General features: G+C 42.6%; 1 protein-coding gene and 1 pseudogene across 6 annotated transcripts in view; one reads left to right on the top strand and one right to left on the bottom strand.

The window, feature by feature from the left end:
- Positions 1 to 22085, top strand: part of FRY (FRY microtubule binding protein) — a 307260-nt gene that overhangs the window by 52487 nt on the left and 232688 nt on the right. The gene's annotated exons all lie outside the window — the stretch shown is intronic.
- Positions 1916 to 2169, bottom strand: LOC130835964 (40S ribosomal protein S27-like; annotated as a pseudogene).

Below are 22085 nucleotides of genomic sequence, written 5' to 3'. Positions count from 1 at the left end.
GTCAGATGCCCACATCTGTCCCAGAGCCACCATGAACGCATAGCCCCCCAGGCAGACTGACCCAGGTGTGGCATTGCCTTGGCTGTTACGATTTTCCAAATCGATGCCCAATGCTTGTTAAAGCTGTAACACAATGAAGTACAGTCTCTCCTCCATTTACATAGTAGTTGCAGTCCTTGAAAATTGAAAAGATATTTAACCTGTGCAAAAATACTGTTCACGTGGACAGCAGTTAGATTCCAGACTTAGATCATCGTAAGTGAGTTTTTCAGGTATAAGGATGTCACGGGGAGCATTTGAATGTCAGTGGGACAGGAGACAATTCTTCGTGGGCAGAAAAGCTCCAGGCCTTGCAGGACATTGAGCTGTTCTGCCCCCTGCCCGTGTAATGTCAGCAGTCTCTCCCCCATCACTGGTATGACCAAAAACATCTCCACACATTTTGAAAAACCCCCCTAAATGGTGGTTTCACACCCTTTAAGAACCACTGCTATCGAACATTAAGGGTGCCTGGTAATAAATTTGATTCTATTTTATTAAAGAGTGTGATTATAATAGACACTTATAGCCACCATTGTATTGAATGAGCACCATTTGCCTTGCTACTAGACTGTTAGCCTATGGAGGGTCAAGACCATACCTTACTGTATCCAGAGTGTCCAACAGGGTCTCAGGCAGTTAACTGGTGCTCAGTAGCTACCTCTTCAAAACATAAAGACTCTTGAACATCTGCCTTATTTTCAAAGGAACTGATACCACTTTCATAAGTAATACATGCCACTTTTTTCAAACCTCATTGTTAAGATATTACTACTAAGCTATTAAATGCTAGATTGTGCAAACCTAGAAAATAGTCAATGATCTGTGCCTAGTTGGAGAAGATTATCTTTCTTTGTTGAATTTTTTAAACATAACATGTAAGAAAAAAGATGCTAGCAACTACAGGCTCTGTGCTGTTTTCCCTTAAGAAGATACTCTTCCATTGTTGGAAAACAATTAAGAGCCTTTTGAATACAATAGGGCCGAGAAAAGCAACAAAGATGGTCTGTCCTCAAGGACATTATTATCCATTTGGAGAGATGGGTTACACATCTAAAAGCCCTAAAGCTACTAAGCAAGTGCCGTGAGGAATAGGGATGTCATTAAACACAGTAAGAGACTAGGAAAAGATGGCCATTCCTCCCTGGAATGGGAGGGCTTGAGCACCATCTTGAGCGATGGAGGGAATTTGGACTGGTGCAGCAGACCACGTCCTAGGCAAAGGGAGGTGAGTGTAGCAAGGGTTTGGAGGTGGCAGCGAACATGACAGGTTGGAAGGGAGGCATCAGGGGAGGGGTCCAGGTGATGGTGGGGAGAGGATAGTGGTGGTGGTGATGGTGAGTAGAAGGAGAAGTTTGCCTGATGGGGAAAAACGTAGAGAAAGTTGTTTGGCAGAGTGGGGACCAGACTGATTATCTACTTTTGACCAGCATTACTTGAAAAGACCTGATGTTAACTGTAAGTTCCATTTTAAAAGAAATATTCTTAGAGATTTGTTTTTTCATCTTACTTCTTTGTGCCATTGAAAAAACAATGTTCATGGTCTGATTTTGGATTGAATGCTTAGTAATCATGTTAAATAAGTTAAAAACAAGAATTAGAAAAGAGAAAATGTTATCTTTTGTTATTTTATTTTTATTTTATTATTAGTTTGTTATTTTATTATTTTATTTTATTTTGTTATTATTATTTTTTGTTATTTTATTTTATTATTTTTTTATTTTATTATTTTTTTATTGGCTTCATTCAGGTACCTAATGTTAGAATAGCTGAGCACACAAAGTTAAAGGAAGGCTGTGTTTTTTTTGTTTGTTTGTTTTTTATCCAAGATGTGTTTATTGGGATGGTTTCCCATTCATCTTGATTCTGGGGGCTTTTAGTGCTGCTTCCGTCTGAAGGAGCATCCTTCTGTAAGCCTTGCTTTTCCTCCTGTAGGCTGGCAGAGAACAGTAGAGCAACCAACACACAAAACTACTGTTTGTGCATGGCTAAAGACGGTGGTGATTTATAGCATCCTGGGCATTTGAAATCCATGAAATAGGAATTGAGGCTCTGCACCAGGTGCTTCTTCTTGTGTTTCCTCTTCTCCTCTTCTGGAGGGGGATGAAGGAGATCCTTTGCGAGAGGCATATTCTTGTGGGGAGGTCATCACCATCGAAAAGGCAGGAAGGCTGTGTTCTGAGCTATGCTTGGGTTTGGGATCAGAAATCACTTGCAGCTGTGCCACCTTAGGCACTAAACCTTGATGAACCTCAGTTTTCTCATCTTTAAAGTGGGGGTAATTCCTCATTCATAAACACGCACAGGTCTTTGGATTAAGTGCAATAACCTGTCAAATAGCTCATTATGTGGCATATAGAAGAAACTTGATAAATATTAGGTCTCATTAGATTAAAATAAGATATTTAACCCCTTTACAGTTAGGTGAAATTTGTGTTCAATCATGGAACTAGTAAAGCTTATAAAAATGACATTTCATCAGCCAGCCAGTATTTATTATCTGAGTGACCTTGGATTCTCTGAACTTCAGTTTTTTTCGTGTATAAGATAGGGATAATATAGCAAGCTCAGAGAGTTATTATGAGAATTAAGTGAGATGATGCATGAAAAATGCTTAGCATAATCACTGGCTCAAAGCAGTCTCTTAATAAATATTATCTATCATTGGTGCCATTATGCTATTAATATCATTATAATGCCTACTGCATGCTATGCACATGTCCCACCTCCGTCTTTGTTACAGTCCTAAGTGATGTGTATTTTTTAAATTTCATCTTTATTGAGGTATAATTGACGTATAAAATTGTAAGATATTTATATTTCACATGAAGGTGATTTATGAATCATACACACTGTGTATGGTGACCATACACACTGCGAAAGTATTCCACGCCTCTGGTTAAGTAACACATCCCATGGTATGTATTATGAATGTTCCTATTTTTGATTTTTTTTATTGGGGTGTAGTTGTTTTACAATGTTGTGTTAGTTTCTACTGTACAGCAAAGTGGAGTTCCCTGTGCGATACAGCAGCTTCTCATTAGTTATCTATTTCATACGTATTAGTGTATATATGTCAATCCCAAGTTCCCAAGACATCCCAATGTTCCTATTTTTACGTGGGCAGTAGCTGAAGAGTGGGAAAATTAAATGGCCTGCTCTGGGTCACCAGTTGGTTAATCGGCGAAGTTGAACTTGAACACAGATCTTCCAATTCCAAGTCTTAGTGTGGTTTCCACCACGCTAGTGCTGCCTCGAGCCTTTGCAATGCACCTAGCTCACCCTTAACTTCAAATCCCACTTAAAAAATGATTCGTAGAACAATTTGGAAACCACTGGACAGAATAACAAATGTTTCTTGAGACCTCAGAGCCTCAAGTGACATTTTATAAATAGCACAAGCCCTGCTTTTCCAATGATGAAGATAAAGATGGAGCAGATAACCCTATTCTTGGCAACTCCTCTTTGTCGTTGTACATTTCTCCCAATGCCTTCATGCCGGCATTGTGGACTATGGGAGTTGGGTGGGAAATTTGACTGTCAGGAATAATTCAACACAGTTTACCTTGCAGTACTGAGCACTGCTGCCTGGGGTTATAAGTATGTTTGACTTATCACCATCCATGTCGTAGCAGAGTTTTTTAACCTGGTTGCCAGTGTTGATCACTTCTTTGGTTCCATTTAGAGTGATGATATTTCTTATGAAAATAAATATTTTGGAGGTACAGCTAGAATATAAACAAACATGGAAGTGGAGGTACTACAGACCTAGACATATGTTGGTTGCAGAAGTTACTATCCTGGCTCCATATGTAGTGTTGCTCTGAGCACATGGCAGAATTTCAGCAAATTGGAAATCAAGTTTCTGGGAGGCAGCAAATGTTAAACATCTGCCAAAGTGAATTATGAAACAAAAATTTTCTTTAATGAAAAATGTTTGTGCTTTTCAGTTACCTGAACATTGTCGTGCTCAGTAGTTCTGAGCTATGTGAAGGGCCTGAAATCTCGACATTGGGACTCAGCATCTTCCATGGGGTGGAAGGAGGAGGGTGGCCTGTCCCCCTGTCTCTTTTGCATTCAAGGACAGGCCTACTTTGCAAAATCTCTGTAAGGTCATCTGGTGATTATTTTTTAACTGAATGGCTGAGATTGAAAGTATACAGGCTCATCTGCTAGAGCAGAGTCTGTGCCAGAAGACTCTGGAAAAACAACAGCAAAATTCATGAGATTCTTGTGAGTTTCACTATGTGCTTTGAATGCTGGCCTCTTGAAAGATCTATGGGCAGCCACAGGCACAGCAAGAATTGGGCACAGCCAGAATCCACCATCTGCCACTGCTCTTGGTAATTGTTAATATTGTTAATTATTCATCATGAGACACTTATTAAGACACCACAGTCTTATGCTGTAGGAGCTCATGCATTAAATTAAACTCACATTAGAAACAGAAATGTCTATCTTCCTTAAAAAAACAAACAAACCTAAAAAGAGCTGGCTTTAAGCAAACAATTTGCAGTAAACTCTACCTAATTTTTTTTTCTCTGTGTTAGGAGATAATACATTCATGTTGAAGAAATGTGAAATATAAGTGTGCAGGCCTGACATTTTGGCTAAAAAACACACATGAAGACAGATGTTTAAATGTGGACCTTTACCTGTATTTCATTCATCAGTAGAAGAGTCAGATTAATAAAATATCAACATTGAAAAAAACCCTGAAGTAGCCTAACCCTGTGCCCTCTGCCAGAAACGTCTCAATAATATCCTCATGGACAGCATGTTTGGCTTCTGTTCACATACCTCCAGTGACAGGAAACTCATTACCTCCAGAGGAAATTCATTCACTCAGCATATTTACTGAGCACTTACTAAGTAACTGTCTTTGTGGAGCTTACCTCTAGCCAGAGGAGTCAGCCATAAATGATAAATTCAGTACAGAAATAAATTATATATTAGGGTGTTCGTTCATTCCATTTTCAGATGTCTCTTTTTGCCAGAAAGTTTTCCCTTATAGTTGCTTTCCCATAAAGATCATTTAGATATTTGAAGAAAGTGCTCATTGCCCTCTTAATTCACCTCATTTTCAAATTATATACTCTTAGTTGGTTAAGCAGCTACTTATACATACCAGTTTGCTAAGGCTGCCGTAACAAAGGACCACAGACGAGGCGGAGGAAGCGACAGATGTTGGCTCAGAGTTCTGGAGGCTGGACGTCCAAGATCAAGGTGTTGGCAGGGTTGGTTTCTTTAAGGCCTCTCTTCTTGGCTTGCAGACGGCCGTCTTCTTCCTGGGTCTTCACATGATCTTTTCTCAGCGTATGTCTGTGTCCTCCTAATCCCCTCTTCTTATAAAGACAGCAGTCAGCTTTGATTGGGACACTAGTGAGCTCATGTTAACTTAATTATCTCTTTAAAGACCCTACTCCAACTACACACATTCTGCAGTCCTGGGGGTTAGGACTTGAACATATGAATTTAATAAGGGACACAGTTCAGCCCATAACATATATTCTTCTTAAACTGAAACACTCACGAGCAGGCAGAGTACTCCACAGAAAGAATAAGGCAGGATGGTCACATCCCACGTGCTGGACATCTAGATTACCTTTGAAAGCTCCAGCATATTGACTGACATTGAACTTGCAGTCAACAAGAAGTGCCAGGTCTTTAAACGACTTGTTTGTAAGTCACATCTTCCATTCTTTGCATAGATTATTCATTCGTTCAGTTATTCATTCAATGAATCTGTCCTGAGCACCTGCTACTTTGGAGGTACTACTGCACAGACACTGGCTATGCAGCAGGGAAACAGGCAGACAACGTCCCTGCCTTCTTTGGAGCATAAATTATATCCGTGAAGGCTTTCAGTAAACAAGTGAACAAACAGATATGTAACTATAAATTGATATGTGCTATGAAGCAAATGGATATATGAGAGGCACCCTACTTTTGACAGCTTTTTGGCGGGTGGCCAAAGTACAGAGTTTGAAATAAAATATTATATTTTAGATTTGGCCCATATTCCATCCTGTCCCAGTCATTCACAGGAGAGATCCTGGCTGTCATTTATTGTACATGGTACCTCCCTCACCACTTTCACTTTGTTCTCTATTGTGATGGGTATGATACCTCTGTCTTCATCCAAATCATTAATCAAAATGCCTGACAGATCAGAACAATACCATTGTTGTCATAGAACTAACAGTAATATCCTTTAGGTACACATAGCTAAAGGTCTAGCCATCATATCTGAAGCAGGAAATATTAGAAATGTTAACAAGACTCAAGCTGCCCACTGCTAACTTTGTTGTATCACTAGCCTGAGCCTTAAAGGTTCCTCTGGTTATGACACATTTATCCCCAAAGGCCTTTGAAGTTGTCTGTCTGATGGTTCTTAAAAGGTCAAGTCCATTATGAGTGTTTCACTCATAATGTGGAGAAATGAGAGTTGTTTTCAACTTAAAGAGAAAGAACACTGCTTGCAAAACAGGATGTTTTATGGTGTCAAGGCTCAAAGGTGATGCCCATCAGCTTCTTTTAAATGGACCTGACCTGCCTATGCGGGGCTACTCCAGAAATCTGGGTTCAAGGTAGCATGGGTCCAAGGCCAGCTCCACGGTGTCCTCTCTCTTCTTACCTTGGGCATCCTTGGTATTAACAACCCATTGTGCACTTGCTGCCCTGGTTCAACCTGGTTTCCCCCACAGACACAGCCCCTGTGTCTGTCCTCAGCCAGCACACCCGACACTGGGGTAAAAGGCACCCCAGATTGCTCGGCCGCCAGTCCCCTGAACTGACTCTCTTTCTGGTCGGGGTAGGGGGAGTGCAGTCAAATTCAGAGAATCAGGGACCAAGCGGTTCATCCAGCAGGAAGGTCAGCTGAGACCATCATGGGGCCACACACACACACACCCCAAGGTTATGTTGCCTTCACACCTGTGGCCGCAAACTGAGAGCAGCAGAGAAGAGGAACGCTTTCATACACAGCCAACCTGACCTTCAGTGTGGTGTGGACCACGGCTTGTCAAGCTTCATGAGCAGAGAGGTACTGTGGTAAGCACTGGTTCATGGAGATGTTATTCGACATTAGTTTCCTTATGGAACCGGCACATTACAATCCACAATATACGTAGAGTAAGTTAGATTGCAGTTAAAATCCATTCATTAATTTATTCATTCATCCAGTATTCCTGGAGCACCTATCTTGTCCCTGTATTCTTCTGAGTTACTAGCATTACAGCCGGGAATATAACAGGCATAACCCCTGCCCTCACAGGTCTTCTATTTTAGTGAGGATGGAAGACAGACTATGAATGTGGACATATGTATTCTTTAGAAAGTGAAACATACTTTGAATAAAATAAAGGAAGGAAAGGATACAGTGATGGGGGAATGAAATCTTACCTTATAGATGATGGTCAGGGCAGATTTTCCTGATAGGCAGAGACTTAAAGAGAGGGGAGCAGTAAAGCATGTGGACATCTGGGTAGAGAGAGTACAGGTAGAGGAGAGAGCAAGTGCAAAGGCCCTGGGGTTGGCCTGGTTGAGGAGCAGCAAGGAGGCCACTGTGGCCGGAGCGGACCTAGTGCTTCTTCATTGCTAGTGTTTCAGAAAGTGTAACAGAAAATCAGGTCAGTTCTTCACTAGACTTGCTCTGTTTTATTATTGCTGTTGTTCTTGCTGTTACCTATAAGTATGTGAGGAAAGAAAGTTTTGGTTCTACTGTCTAAGTTATTAACTGGCTGAGGAGATAATCCCAGGGTGTGTGTGTGTGTGTGTACAAACCTATTATGTATGTGTGTATGTATACATATCTACACGTTTAATGAAATTAGGTGAGTGGTTGAGACATATATTTTCATGTTTAAATGTGAGAGTGTGAGACTCATCTACCTGATTTTTTAAAAAGCCCTTTGTAGCCTGTGATGCATCTGCTGTTAGCCATCACTCCTGCAAGTGCTGTCGTTTTCATCCTCCTAATAAAGCACAGGAGTTGGGTAATTTAAGTAAAAGCTCTGAGTCTTTGCAGGATTCCGCACACCTGTGTTAAGCTACGGCAGGTGCAACCCCATTGGTGCAGAAAATTTTATAAGCAAAACCTGGGTCGGGGGGTAGTTACTTCCTGAGGCCAGTCTTCTTTTCACGGACAGTTGGTCTTCCCTGACCTCCCAGCAGTCCGCTTCTGGGTACTATGCGTCCTGAGAAAGGTTGGGATGATTTTTCCGGTTATGAAGCAAACCGTTCTCATGCTTCCGAATGTTTCCATGTGTCTGAGAGGCGACCTGTGTTGGAGGCAGAGGGTGTGCAGGTGACGCCATGTCGGTGAGCATTGCTCAGCTCGTCCAGCTGGACTGGTTCCAACAGCCCAACGGGGCCATGGCTGTGCCTTCAGAGGATGCCAGGACACTTGAGGTACCAGATAGAGCAAATGAATAAAACTTTAACTGCTTCAGAAGTAGACTCTGAAGTGCACCAGCATAGCTTCCATTGGTCTTGAGAGCAAAGTTGGCAAATTTAAGAACAGTGTTTGAGTCTCCTTCTTTGGCCATAACCATTTTATTTAAATGCTTTAGTCTCTCCAATGGCTAAATTTCACAGATGTGGTGGACCTTCATGTGATGTGGAGATAATGTTAATTAATTGGTGTCATCTTGGGGGGAAAAAAATGTCACGGTGAGCCGTGGTGGTCCTTCTTGGTTGCACTGCTTCTCTGTGAATGACCGGCTGGGTAAATGTGTCCCCGTGAAACTGTCTTGTCCTGGACAAGCATTTTCAGAGGACTGTAAGATTCATGGGTCACATCCTGCATCTGCCTGGTTGTTTCTAAGGGTTGAACATATGCCATTTAAAGAACTTTTGTGATAATGGCAGAATATTTCAAAATTAGTCTCTAGAATTACATCTCTCTGTTTGCATATTTTAGTAAAAACAGGCTAGGCTATTCCATACTGTCATGTGATTTGTAGTCTTTGTTTGAAACAGTTGTTTTCCTTTCTGTTGGGTCTGTGGATTTCTACAGAAAAGCACTTGACAGATGCACAGCGAAAGGGTACATTTTGTGTAATGTATTGAGGGGATGTTATAGCCATTGCTTGCGGGCTCACCCGCAAAAATAAACCTCCTCAAGCATTTTATAGAATCTGTGATGCTCCAGGCACCATGCTAGATGCTGGTAATTCAGAGATGAGGGGCAAGATCTTCCACTTCTTTGAAGGAGCTCGCAGTTTAGTAGGAGGCACACAAACGAAAAATCTCAAGACTGCGTCACAAGTGCTACTGGAGCCCAGTGAGGAGCATGGGGGAGGGTTAGAGCCGAGAAAGAGGGAAAGAGGAGAATATACAGTGCAGGGCATAACAGTGTGGCAGAGTGATGTTTGGGGGACTTGTGGACAATTCCCTTTGGCTGAAGCACAGGGTTGCATGAAGTTGGAGAAGTAGGAAAGGGTCTAGGATGACAACTAAAGGTTGAACTTTATCCTCAAAAAGATAGAGAACCATTGAACAATCTGCAGCTGTTGGCAGGTCTGCAAGACTAATGAGAGGACTGTTGCATTGAGCCCGGCAAGGAATCATCAGGACCTGAATTAAGACAGTGGTGGTGGGAATAAAGATGAGACGATGGATACAAGAAATATTTAAGAGGGAGAATTGACAGGGCTTGTTGAGTCTGGATGGGGGGGGGGATGGGAAAGAACAGGGTTCTTGGCTTTCTAACTTGAGGGACTTGGTAAGTGGCAGTGCCGTTCAGGCAGTAAAGGAGATAGTAGGGACTGGGGAAGGGAAGTGGTGGGTTCAGAGTTCGATATGTTGAATTTCAAGCACCTGCGTGGTATCTAGGTGGAGACAGACAACAATATTTAGAGGTACATATGGATGGAGACCTTAGCAGACGATCAGAGGTGCAGAAATAATTTAGGAAACGTACATACAGTTGAAGCAGAGGGTTTAGATGAAATATCCTAAGCAATATTTATGTATGAGAAGAAAAAGGACTCAGTATGGAACTCTGAGTTACTCTTATTTAAGGGGAGGATGGAGGAGAAAGGAGCCCTTAAGACGATGAAACCAAAACAGAGGTGGGGGGGGGGGGGGAGAACAGAGGAGACTGATACCACAGAAGCCAAGGAAAGTCAGAGTGTCAGAAAACAAGACTGATCGACAGAGCCAAAGGCTGCCAATAGGCCAAGTACAGTGAGGACCAGAAGCTTCCCTGGAGTTTGGACGTTGGTGGTCCAAGCACATTCATGGCCAACGAGCTGGAGTGGCAGTAAATGAGAGCACGAGAGGAAGTGGGAAGGGTATTCAGAAAGGGTGTGTGTGTTTAAGAACCTTGGCTGTAAGGAGGAGAGGGTTGTGTGTTGTTTCACCTGGTGCTGCTGAATCTGTAAAGGTGACTTTTCCCAGCTCAACTGGCCACATGCGGCCAGGCATTCCCTATCATAATCAGATCAACAGCCTCCTCGCAGTGTTGTCTTAGAGGCTGAGGGTCGAAATTTTTACATTCAAAGTCAGTCACGGTCAGACACCTGCCTGGGACTTTCTAACACCACCTACTATTCCTAAGTAGCAAAAAAAGTTTCAGAATCTCACTGGAGATGTTCTGGCCTTGATGCTTTGACTGGGATGGGTGGGAAGTGGCTCCACTGAGGAATCTCTCCTTATCATGTCAGAAGGAACACCTGGCATCCTACCTTAACAGGCGCTTGCGGGCTTGTAAAAGAGCACTGGGTTTCTGTCCATCCAGTTCTCCCACTGCTGGAGACCTGGGGTGACTTCCTTCCAGCTTAGGCTTGGGTTTTCCAGCCATATCATGAGTGGACTTGACTGTAGGACTTACAAGACCCACGTCTCCAGGTCCACCAGACTTTGATTCCATCTCCAGGGTTTCTTTCTCTTTTCTCTTCCCCATCCCTCCCGTGCTTTACTTCCCCTTCATGCCTAAGTTCTGTAGTTTTTGGTCTACAGTACACTGCTAGGAAAGAGCCCTATCTACAAATGACATGGTTGGAAATTGTGGCAGTTTGATAAGAAATCAAACACCAAGAAAATTGAGACTATTTTCTTCCAGCATACTTTCCTCTTGGCTTTTTGCCTCTTTGGGCTGCCAGCTTACTCTTCCTCTTGGCCAAAACAGGAGTTTGTTCAAACAGATATCTGGGAGCCTGAAAAATGATGGACAGCTTCTGCATGGAGGAGATTCAAGGCCTGGAGCCGCCAGAATAAAGTCACTAATGTGGTTTGACCCCTTGCCATTGGTTAGAATATTTGCTCATTCGTTCCTTTACCCCAGTAGCTGTTCATTCAGTGATTATTTACTGAGGACCTCCTGTGTGGCGTGTTTATTGGGTTCACCTGGGGTCCCAGGGCGCTGGCGTGAAATGGTGAACACAGTGAACATGTAATCTGCCCTAGTGGGGCTGATAGTCCAAAGAGGGAGGAAAGTGTATTGGAAAAAGTTACACAATAAATGCATAACTACAGATTGTGATAGGGCTATTGGGGGGAAAAAAAAGCAAAAGTAGCAATGAGGAATTTTAACAGTGGGGCTGGATTTAGACCGGGATGTCAGGGGAAGGCTTCTCTGAAGAAGTGATGCTTAGTCTAACGGGAGGATGAACAGAACAGAGAAAGCAAGTAGGCAGTGCAGCAGCCTAGACCCTGAGGTGAAGGAGGGTGAGGTGGCCAGAGGATGGGGCGAGGGAGAGCAGGGGAGATGGGAACACAGGTGGGGCCAGCCGTACAAGACCTGCAAAACCAGGAGAGTTTGAGAAGAGGCACGGGGGTCGGGGCAGCAAGTGCTGCTGAGATGCCGTTTAAATTAAAGACTGAGTAGTGCTGCTGGCTCGTTGGATGCGACGGGTCACCTTAGCGGGAGTGTGGCCACAGGAGACAGACGGGACCTGGGGGGAGAGGTGTAAAAGCAGCGGAGCTAGGACACTAAGCTACAACAGGGACGTCAGGAAGAGAAGGTAGACATTGAAAGCAAGTGAGGGATAAGAGGAAGGCTTTTGTATTGTCTGTTGTTTGCTTTTCAGATGAGAGGTATTCCGCGTTTTAATAAAGACAGGAAGGATCTCATAGAAAGAGAAAGGTTAAGATACAAGAGACGGAGGGAGTGAGGTCCCAGCAAGGAGGCAGAGATGGGGTCAGAAGAGGCATTCCCTCCATCCTAACGGGAGATGTGCGATGGTGGTTTTGGGGATTTGGTGGCAGAAAAATAGGAGCCTTTACATCTGATGCCACCTGTGAGGCAAAGGTATCCCTGAGAATGGGATGGCAGGTGGGGAAAAGGCAAGCAAGATATGACAGCTGCAGAGACGGGGTCCTGCATACCCCACAACCCCCGGTGGGGCGGCCTGGTCCCCGTACCTGCTGTCAGGGCTCTTTTCTCCTCACCACCTGCCCCGCTGATCCCGTCAGCATTCTCAGAAGTGTATAAGGGAGGCATTTTCATTTTGTTTTCTGTGGTTTTCCAATGCCAAATGATACCACTTTGTGTAATTTCCTTACAAATCCGGAATATTCTGCCATGGGAGCAGTGCATTTTGCTCTGGTAATTTTTCTTCCCTATTTTATGTTTGATTAACTTCATGATCCTCCCCGCTCCACGTTCTTGATTTTGCTCTCTGAGTTGCTTATGCCCTTTGGCCTCGTAATCTGAAAAGCACACCATTTTGTGTCTGTGTTTTCCCGTTTCTTGTAACTACATATCACAGTTCAGCCTGCCTTCCATCCCATTTTTATCAAACACATGATGAAGTTGGAATCTTTCACTCAAGCTCACTTGCAAAAATATCCAAATACTTTGCCTTGTGTATTTTTTGGCCTCTCTCTCCCCCAACAGACACCCCCCCCCACCACCACACACAATTAGAAACTTTCAGGCAACATTTGTGGCAATAATGAGAATGTCTGCTAGACCTTTCCTTGCCTCTGCCAGTTCCCGATAGACACCTGGCACTCACCAGGCCCTGCTGCTTTCTCCTCAGGGCTCTGAGTTTGCTTAGCATCTTATCTGTGTCCTGTGCGTGCGTTCTCTAGATCCCTTTTTGCTTCAGACACCCAGAATCTTTGTTTTTCTTCTAATGACAATCTGAAGCAGGGGAGCCTTCTTGGAGGTACCAGTCATCTTGTTTGGGGTTCATAAGTCCATACCGTGTAGCTTTAGAAATAATGAAGGATGAGGAAGGAAACTAACACTTGGTGAGCATTTACCTGCTAGGTGCATTCCTTATGCTATACGAACTCTCATGGTCATCCCGCTTACAGTGTGGGTCCCAGGTTATAGACAGATAAATCCCAGAGACGTTTGTGACTTCTTGAGAAACATTTCAGGGCCAGGACTGGAAACTGTCCATCTTCCCTACCTAATGCCCAAAGAGGCTGGACTGTGCATCCTCTGGACACTTAGGAAGGAGAGGCCCCGGTTAAGGACCTTGACTTGCTTCAGATCCTGCACTCCCTCTGATGTCAGGGTGGTTCGCCTGGCAGTCAGGAGTCTTTAGTCCTTGAGTCCTTGAGGAATCTCCGTCACCACTAGGTGGAGCTGTAGCAGCGCCGCAGTGGTCACCATGCAAATGGAAAAGCAGCCCTGGGGACAAGCCTTCTAGGGCTAGGGCATTCGAGCTTTTTTTTTTTTTAACCTTTAAATAATTTCCTGACATAAAACTAACCATTTTTAAATTAATTAATTTATTTATTTTATTGGATATGTTGGGTCTTTTTTGCTGTGCATGGGCTTTCTTTTTAGTTGCGGTGAGTGGGGCTACTCTTCATTGTGGTGCGCGGGCTCCTCATTGCCGTGGCTTCTCTTGTTGCAGAACACGGGCTCTAGGTGCATGGGCTTCAGTAGTTGCAGCACATGGGCTCAATAGTTGTGGCTCACAGGCTCTAAAGCGCAGGCTCAATAGTTGTGGTGCACGGGCTTAGTTGCTCCGTGGCATGTGGGATCTTCCTGAGCAGGGATGGAACCCGTGTCCCCTGCTTTGGCAGGCGGATTCTCAACCACTGTGCCACCTAGGAAGCCCGAAGCTAACCATTTTAAAGTGACAATTCAATGGCATTTAGTACATTCACAGTGGTGTGCAACCACCACCTCTATCTAGTTCCAAAACATTTCCATCACTTTAAAGTGAAATTCCTTAACCATTAAGCAGATTTTCCCCAATTACCCCCTCTTTGTACCCCCGGCAACAGCCAATCTACATTCTGTCTCTATGTATTTACCTATTCTGGGTATTTCTTATAAATGAAATCGTACAATATGTGGCCTTTCGGGTCTGGCTTCGTTCTCTTAGCATAATGTTTTCAAGGCGTATCCATGTAGCATGTGTCAGCTTTGTTCCTTTTCGTGGCTGAATAATATTCCATTGTATGGATATACAACAATTTGTTTATTCATTCATCCACTGATGGGGATTTGGGCTGTTTCCACCTTTTGGCAATTGTGAACAGTGCTTCTGTGAACACAGGTGTAATCTATTTGTTGAGTCCCTGTTTTCAATTCTTTCGGATGTATACCAAGAATGGAATTGTGGAGTCCTTTGGTAATTCTATGTTTAACTTTTTGAGGAACCTGTAAACTTTTCCACAGCAACTGAACCATTTTTCATTGTCACCAGTGATGTGTAAGATTTTTCAAACTTTTTTGACTGTGATGTACAATGAGAAATATATCTTACATTGCAACCCAGCACTTACGTTTGTGTATGCAGAGCAGTAGAGAGGAGGGGTTAGAGGAAATTCTTTTAAAAGGAATGAAGGACTGATATAAACAGGTCTACTCCTTGGGCTTAGATGGGGAAAAAGTTACATTTTACTTGTCAGTAACCTCTAACTGAAATTTTGTATTTTCTTCTATTACAAATATAAGCAACAACCATAGTATTAGCAGTACCTACAACTTCACTACCAATTGAAATGAGAGATAAGTTTCATCCCATTAAAGTTACTTTCGGTATATTTCAATATTATGCTCATTATTTTATTTTAAAATTATTATCATTTTAGGCTTGTCTCTAGATTGTGTTATTTAGTGTGTTAAAGAAGTGCATATCTACAATACTACAATTTAAAATAATTTGACTTTTTAAATATGTTTTTTAAAATAATTTGATAACTGTATTTCAGAATAACTGGTTCCCCTTCATACACTGTTTGTGGGAATGTAAATTGGTGCAGCCACTGTGGAAGACAGTATGGAGGTTCCTTAAAAAACTAAAAATAGAGCTGCCATATGATCCAGCAATTCCGCTCCTGGGTATATATTTAGAAAAAATGAAAACACTAATTCAGGATAACTGGTTCCCTTATAATCCCATGTCTTTGGTCTCAGTCATGTAAACACACTCTGAGAAGGAGCTATTGGCTTTGCCAAAGGGGTTCATGCCCCCACATCTTTACGAAGCCCCTAGAGCTATCCTCCCAGTAAGGGAGCCAGTGGCTACGTGCAGCTTCTGTGCACGTGGTCTGTTATGGCTGGTCCAAACTGAGATGCGCTGTAAAATACATAAATATTTAGTTCAAAACCCATGAAATGTTCCACTAGTAACTTTATTGTACGTTGACATAATATTTGGGGTATATTGGGTTAAATAAAATATATTGAATCTCACCTGTTTATTTTTAGTTATAAATGTAGATACTAGGAAATTTTAAATTGCATATGTGGACCTCACTGGCCTAGTGCCAGATCAGAGCTGCAGTCCTGGCATGATCACATAACCAGCAAGTATCTTCATTGCTGTTAGCATCATTATTCCGCCATGTCCTAGCTGTCAGGTCCCCATTATTGCCATCTCCTCATCTCTAAGAAGTAGCTAGAGAGCCAAAGGAGAGAGCATTGCTATGTTCATTCCAGATTCAGCCTTCTTGCTAATACGTTTCTTACGATCAGAAATGCCCCGACATCTTATCTTACCCAGAAGTCCAGCAGAAGCCCCACCACCACATCCATTTTCCTTATTCTTCTGCTGCTCGTTGTCTTAATGAACAAAACATTTTAATTATATACGTGAGAGTGATATACAAAGATGAGGATATAAGAATTCATAGATAAAGTGAGTTTTTTTTTTTTTTTTTAATTTAAAGAGTAAGAGAAAAGGAGAAATTCCAAGGGATATTTCCTTGCAGACTAAAGAAGATGGAAATAAGTCTTGAGGTCGGGTGGAGTCCTAGGCAAACTACAGTTGCCACTCATCCTGTATTTATCCACAGAGGCTCAAAGTGGCATTTGGATAAGACCCAAGCAAACCACCAGCAGATTCCTGGAGTTTGGAAATGGCCACTTAAATAGCAGGACAACCCTGGTGTGTCCCTAAACTAAAAGTCCAGCAGGCTGTGTTCAATAGCTGAGGTGACAGTGTTTCTTTAAGAGGAAAAGGCTGAGGAGGAGCGTCCCACACTTTTGCTTGTCTGATCCTTAAACTGATGGAGCCCTGAGCATCTTAACACTAACACCCTGGGAATACAAAGCCCTTTAATCTACAGAATCTCCTGAGACCGTGAAACAACTTTCCATAGACAGCAGATAGAAGCGTATCACGTGCATCTTATGGATAAGAAGGGAATAGCTCAAACACAGAAGTGGATCACTGTGGCCAGTACCCGCTGGGGTAGGGGCTGACCATGAGCTTGGATGTCTCCATAGCTAACACCGTGAGGGTCAGAACTATGACCTTCTACCTCTGTGTCCCTGGGCTTCTCAGAGTAACCTCACCCACCCTGACCGTCTGCAAAGATCATTATTCTCCCTTCTGGCTCCTAAGCATTTGGAACTGCTCTTCCCACCAGCCTGTTAAGCTGCTCCCTTCCATCATTCAGCTGGTTTCTAACAGCCCCACCCTCCTACACAAAGCACTGCCTGTCTGGTGGAAGCCGGGTGGTGATTTCCCCACCCTTTCTAAAAACATGCCTTGCAAGACTTTCTCTATCCTCCAAAATATACTTGCCCCTTCACAGTTATATTTTCTGCTACGTTTGAACCGTGCCTGTTGGGAGAAGCATGTGATGTAGGTGTTTCTCTGATTCACTGCTGTTGGGCTCAGACCACAATCTTCTAAAGGCAGAAATCAGAGGGTACAAAGGCAGGAGCCACACAGCCCCAGGAGCAGATGGTCATTTTGAAGATGTCGAAGGTTTAGTCAGTGATGCTCAGTGAGGCAGATACTTGTTTTTAAAGCATTATTTCCGGATGAAGTGATATTCTATGTCTTTAATTCCTTAGTTCAACTGTTCCTAATCTCAGTGGTGATGATCTGGCCTCAGCTATGGTTTATCCCTGGTTTACAGGATGGGTCCAGTTGTATCGTTCCTATCAGTTATCCTTTAAGCTGAATAAAATACTTCGATGTTGCCTCATTAATTTCACAGTCGACACCTCCATCATTTTCATGTCAATTTCTCTCTCTCTAATTCCCAATTATTTTTTGGTCCTGTGTCAGCTTCTCCTACTAGTCAGCCTGTGTGTGCTTTGTGTTGAATATTTTCGATACTAGCTTTATCAAAACGTAATCGAGAAGGTGAATTTGTTGCCCAAAAATTCAAATAATAAATGCCAAAGATTTACGTAAAATAATTTCTTTTCCAGTGTTCTGCTTTCATCATGCCATGGTTCCTCCCAATAGTAGAGGAAATCAGAAGTGGCCTGCCCAAGAGATGAGGCAGTTTGGTGATATGAAGCAGCATCTTTCATTTAGTACAAAAGTAACTTATCCACGGGCACAGTATGAGGGTCAGAATTAGCAGAATAAAGGGTTTCCTGATTCCCAGTCCTTCAGTCTTTGTTGGTAGGTAACTATAAACATGTGATCAGACATGGAAGAAGGAAAAAAAATTTAGCATATGTTATATTTAAGTAATGAGTGCATAAACTAATCAAAACTTATAATTTTTTTCCAGCTTCATTGACTTTAAAATTATAGATTTCAATAACGATACACATTAAATGGTACCTTTGAGGAAAAGTTCATCTGACCCTTATAACAAACTCTCATATTTATGTTTATGCATGAAATTGGGACCATTAATGGGAGTGTTAGCTCTAGCCCTAAAAAGTAATTAATTTTTATCACCAGATAATGGAAATAGCCTACTATAGCTCAAAAAGTTTAATGTAACTATAAGAATGCTCCTTTTTGGTTTGTGAAATTGTCATTCCTATGGGGAAGAACCAACATTTTCTTAGTTCTCATTTAGATGGCAAATAGTGTTTGGGGAAGAGTGCTGATTAATATAAGTATTATCTGTGCGTTTTTGGTAAATAATGATGTGCGAAGCAAATGCCATTTTTTACTTCAGAAAGGACTTAATATTTTATAACCACATATTAATCCTTAGCTATTGTAGCTAGTTATATTGGAGCTGTTTGTATCTCGGTGTGAATGGTTATTCAGGTTGCTGGTGGTATATGAAAATAGGGTAGGAAAGTTATCATTGCCTTTTGTGATAAAGGTCAGTGGAGAAACCTTTCCACATTTTCCCTGCATGTCTATCAGAAAAATATTAAATATTACGTGTGCCTTGCATTTACTCTGCAGAAATTGAGGTCAGATCTTTATATGTGCAAAATATATAGGAACCACAGCATCTCCTGGGTTGGGCTCTAGGTTAATAATATCTAAACATGCAGACCCTACCTTGAGAGGTTAATGGGAAGAGTAAATTAGATAAATATTGAGCTGATACGAAGCTAACTAGAACCTCTGCTCCACTTTACCCTGAGCACCTGAAGTTAGAAGCAGTAAAATATCACATAATACTTTGTTTTTTGTATGTGCACGTTTAGGTTTTATTTGTCTTTGTAGAACTTCGTCCTTCCCCTGGTAGCCAGCAGGGGTGGGTGGCTGGAGCAGGGGACCCTCTGTGGTGAGCAGGGTTCCTATCCTCACTCCCTTTCCCTAACCTGGCTCTGGAGTAAAGGGGGCATTTTGTGCTGGGCGTTCTGGGTTCATTGCTAGCTGTAGATCTGCTGCTTACCAGTTGTCCTCTTCCTGTGCATCATTTAATTCTCATAAAAGAACCTGTGTAATACGTGCTACTTTACAGACAAGGAAACTGAGACCCTGAGATGTTCAAGACTCTGGCCTCCTATATTGCTTCCCTTCTAATTAATATCCTTTGAATGTTTGCCCTCAAAGTCTCCATTCGGTTGTCTGGAGCAGTGTCGAGGGGGAGGCCCAGTTTTCGGTTCGCCAGTTAGGAAGGTGCTGGGGTGGAGACTAGAGTTAAGGGATGCTTTAGTTCCAATTCCTTGTCCCGGTATCTAAGTGCCAGTTGTAGAGAGGGGCCCCACAGTTCCCCAGCGGACCTGCCCCTTTGTTCAGCTTTGTCTGTACAGGTCCTCTGAGTTACAGCCTAGCACAGCATCTCCACATCGGGGGCTCAGTAAACATCCATCCTTCTTCCCAACTCTGACCTTGTCAAACACCCTGGGTGACATGAGCTCAGGAAGGAAGGAGGCCTTCCCTGTGAGAACAGCAAGGGGATGGACTTCAAGCTTCTTCCTCTCTTCTTCTCCTGCTTAAATTCTTAGGGCTTCCCATTGCCCTAAACCCACAGCCAGTTCCTTTGTCATGGCCCCCGGTTCCTTGTGAAACTCCTTTGCAGGGGAGGTGAGTGGGGACGAGAAATGGGTTCTGCTGATGTTTTTTTAATGAAAACAATTTTAGGAGCCGTGGTTTTCCTTGTTTATGTCTGAATCTGTGCAGCAACAAGCTGTGCTTTAGTGAAGTTCTGCTGCATTCAAAAAATTTAAGTGTCTTTCAATTCATTTCAAAGAATTATTTGTGTTGGATAGTAATGGAGTAAATGTTTTCAAAACTTGCAGAATCTATTTTTGTGAAGATTTGTATACGTGGGCTGGATTTTTTTAAGGGAACGATGATTACATTCCGTGTTTACGAAATGAATGTTGTATGCCATCACTTCCTGTTTTTTTCTCTAATTTCTTAGCATAGGATAGATCAGCTCAAATTATGCATAGACCAAAATAGCAGCTTGTGGTTTATGTCAGTTATTTGTTCTTTAGGTTATCTCTAAAAGGCCTCTTATTCTACTGCTTAAGGAAAAAGAAAACCCTTTTTTCCACAATTGTCTCCATTGATCTCAGCTGCTCTCTTTCTAACTCCATCCAGGTGATGCTTAATTTGAAACAATGTATACTAGTAGGGATATAATATATTTGGTGCTGTTTTGGAATTTGAATCTCCAGATCAAAAAAAATGATACAGGAATTTTTTTCTTATGTTGAGCGATTTTCCTTTGTTTCCTCAGGATGCTGGGAAAACATTTCTCCTCTGCCTCATACACTCTGTACGTGAATGTACATGTCACTGTGACAATAATTACACGTGTGTAGCCACGTGCAGCCATCCACAGGGAAAGGGGCAGATCCCAGTCCTAACCCAATCAAGTCAATCAGACACTTTAAAGCCATTAGGTAGTGGCTCTCCATGTTGGCCAGCACCCAGATGGTTTGCCTTGCTTTGTTTTCACTTTTCTTTTGAACACCACACATTTCGGTCTCAAAAAAAATTTGTCAGAAATGCTAAGGAAAGGGAAAATTAAATATGAATGAGAGCACAGACCGATTGCACTTCTGTTGCACATTTTTTCCACAGGCAACAGCCAGCACTAGCCATGCATGATGAGTGTATTCTCACTGATTCACTCAATGTGTGTATTTTGCACGAGGTCTTACCATGTGCTAGGAGGTGTAGGGGATACACAACAGAGTGACACACAGGTCTTCTGGGAGGAGACGGGACAGATGGTTATAACGGGAATCCAGGCAGGGTGTAGGTAAATGCCACATGGATTGGAAGAGACAGTTTACCCTTTACCTTCCTCATCCCCCTGCCACCCAGTAACCTGGGACCTAGAGGACCACTTGGACTCTACCTTCTTGAAACTCTTTTCTTAGTTCCTGCTGTACCGCCCAGGCTACTACCAGCCCGTTAGGTACCTTGATCACAAATAGGCACTCCTTCCTGTGGGTTGAGTATTGGGTAGACGCAGCCCCACAGCAGGGTGGACACAGCCCATCACCATCCCTTTGCAGCTTGGAGAATGGAGTTCAGACTAGATTTCCATCCTTCATCACCGCACCCCCAACCTAGGTCAGGCATCCCTTATGCAGAACAGAACCTGTGCAGTGAATCAAATTCATGTGAAAAATCATGGCCTTCTTCTTTAGGTTTCTTTTGGGTGGGGCTACAGCCCCCAGGGAACAATTCCTCCTCAAGACTGAAGCCAGAGGGGAAGGCAGTGAGTGGTCCTGAGAGCCAGTGGGGCCTGCAGCACTCCTTTTAGTGATAACAGGGGTCTTAGCACCTCTTCCTGGAGTTTGCTAAAGAGGTTGGTGAGTGTGCTTCTGGCCTTGCTTGTGATTAAAGTAAGTAAATAAAATTTAGAATAAATGACTCAGGCTCCAAAATTTGCTAGATCTCCATTTTACCAGGGATAGGACTGTGACCTTTGACCTTATTGTATGCCTCTTTAAACCTCCATTTTCTCATCTGTAAAATGAGGCTATTAATAGTACTTCATAGGCTTGGGGGGGGTTAAATATGATAAAGTAGGGATTTTCAGCACAATATTACTTTTCAGTAAATGTAGATGGTGTCCTTGTTATCTCTGTCTCACATCACTTTCTGACTTTTCCCCCACTCTTGGATACCATTTCCCAAGGCCTCCCACTTTTCCTGTATTACAGCTACTTTTCTCTCAGCCTCCAATGTGTCTGCCTAACTCCTTGCCTAAAGATTCTTGTTCTCCTAAGATTTTTCAGGACGGGTCCGTCTTTTTATAGATATAAAAGCTGAAATAGTTTTAGTTCATCTTAAATGACAACTGAAGACTCATAAGAAGCCAGGGATGAGTTCAGACTTTATTTTGTATTTTAAGTACCTCTGTCCAGGTGCCCATTCTGACTACATTTTTTATAAGCGCCCCCACCTACCTAGAGAGAGGAAACAAAAGGATAAATGTCTTATCCCAGCTTGCAGCAGGTGTCATTCTATTTGATTTGCAGGCCTTTCAACAAAACA

This window comes from Hippopotamus amphibius, chromosome 14, assembly GCF_030028045.1.
Source record: "Hippopotamus amphibius kiboko isolate mHipAmp2 chromosome 14, mHipAmp2.hap2, whole genome shotgun sequence".
NCBI classification, from domain to species: domain Eukaryota; kingdom Metazoa; phylum Chordata; class Mammalia; order Artiodactyla; family Hippopotamidae; genus Hippopotamus; species Hippopotamus amphibius.
Note: the sequence above shows the minus strand (reverse complement) of the source record. Positions and strands in the feature narration are given on the sequence as shown.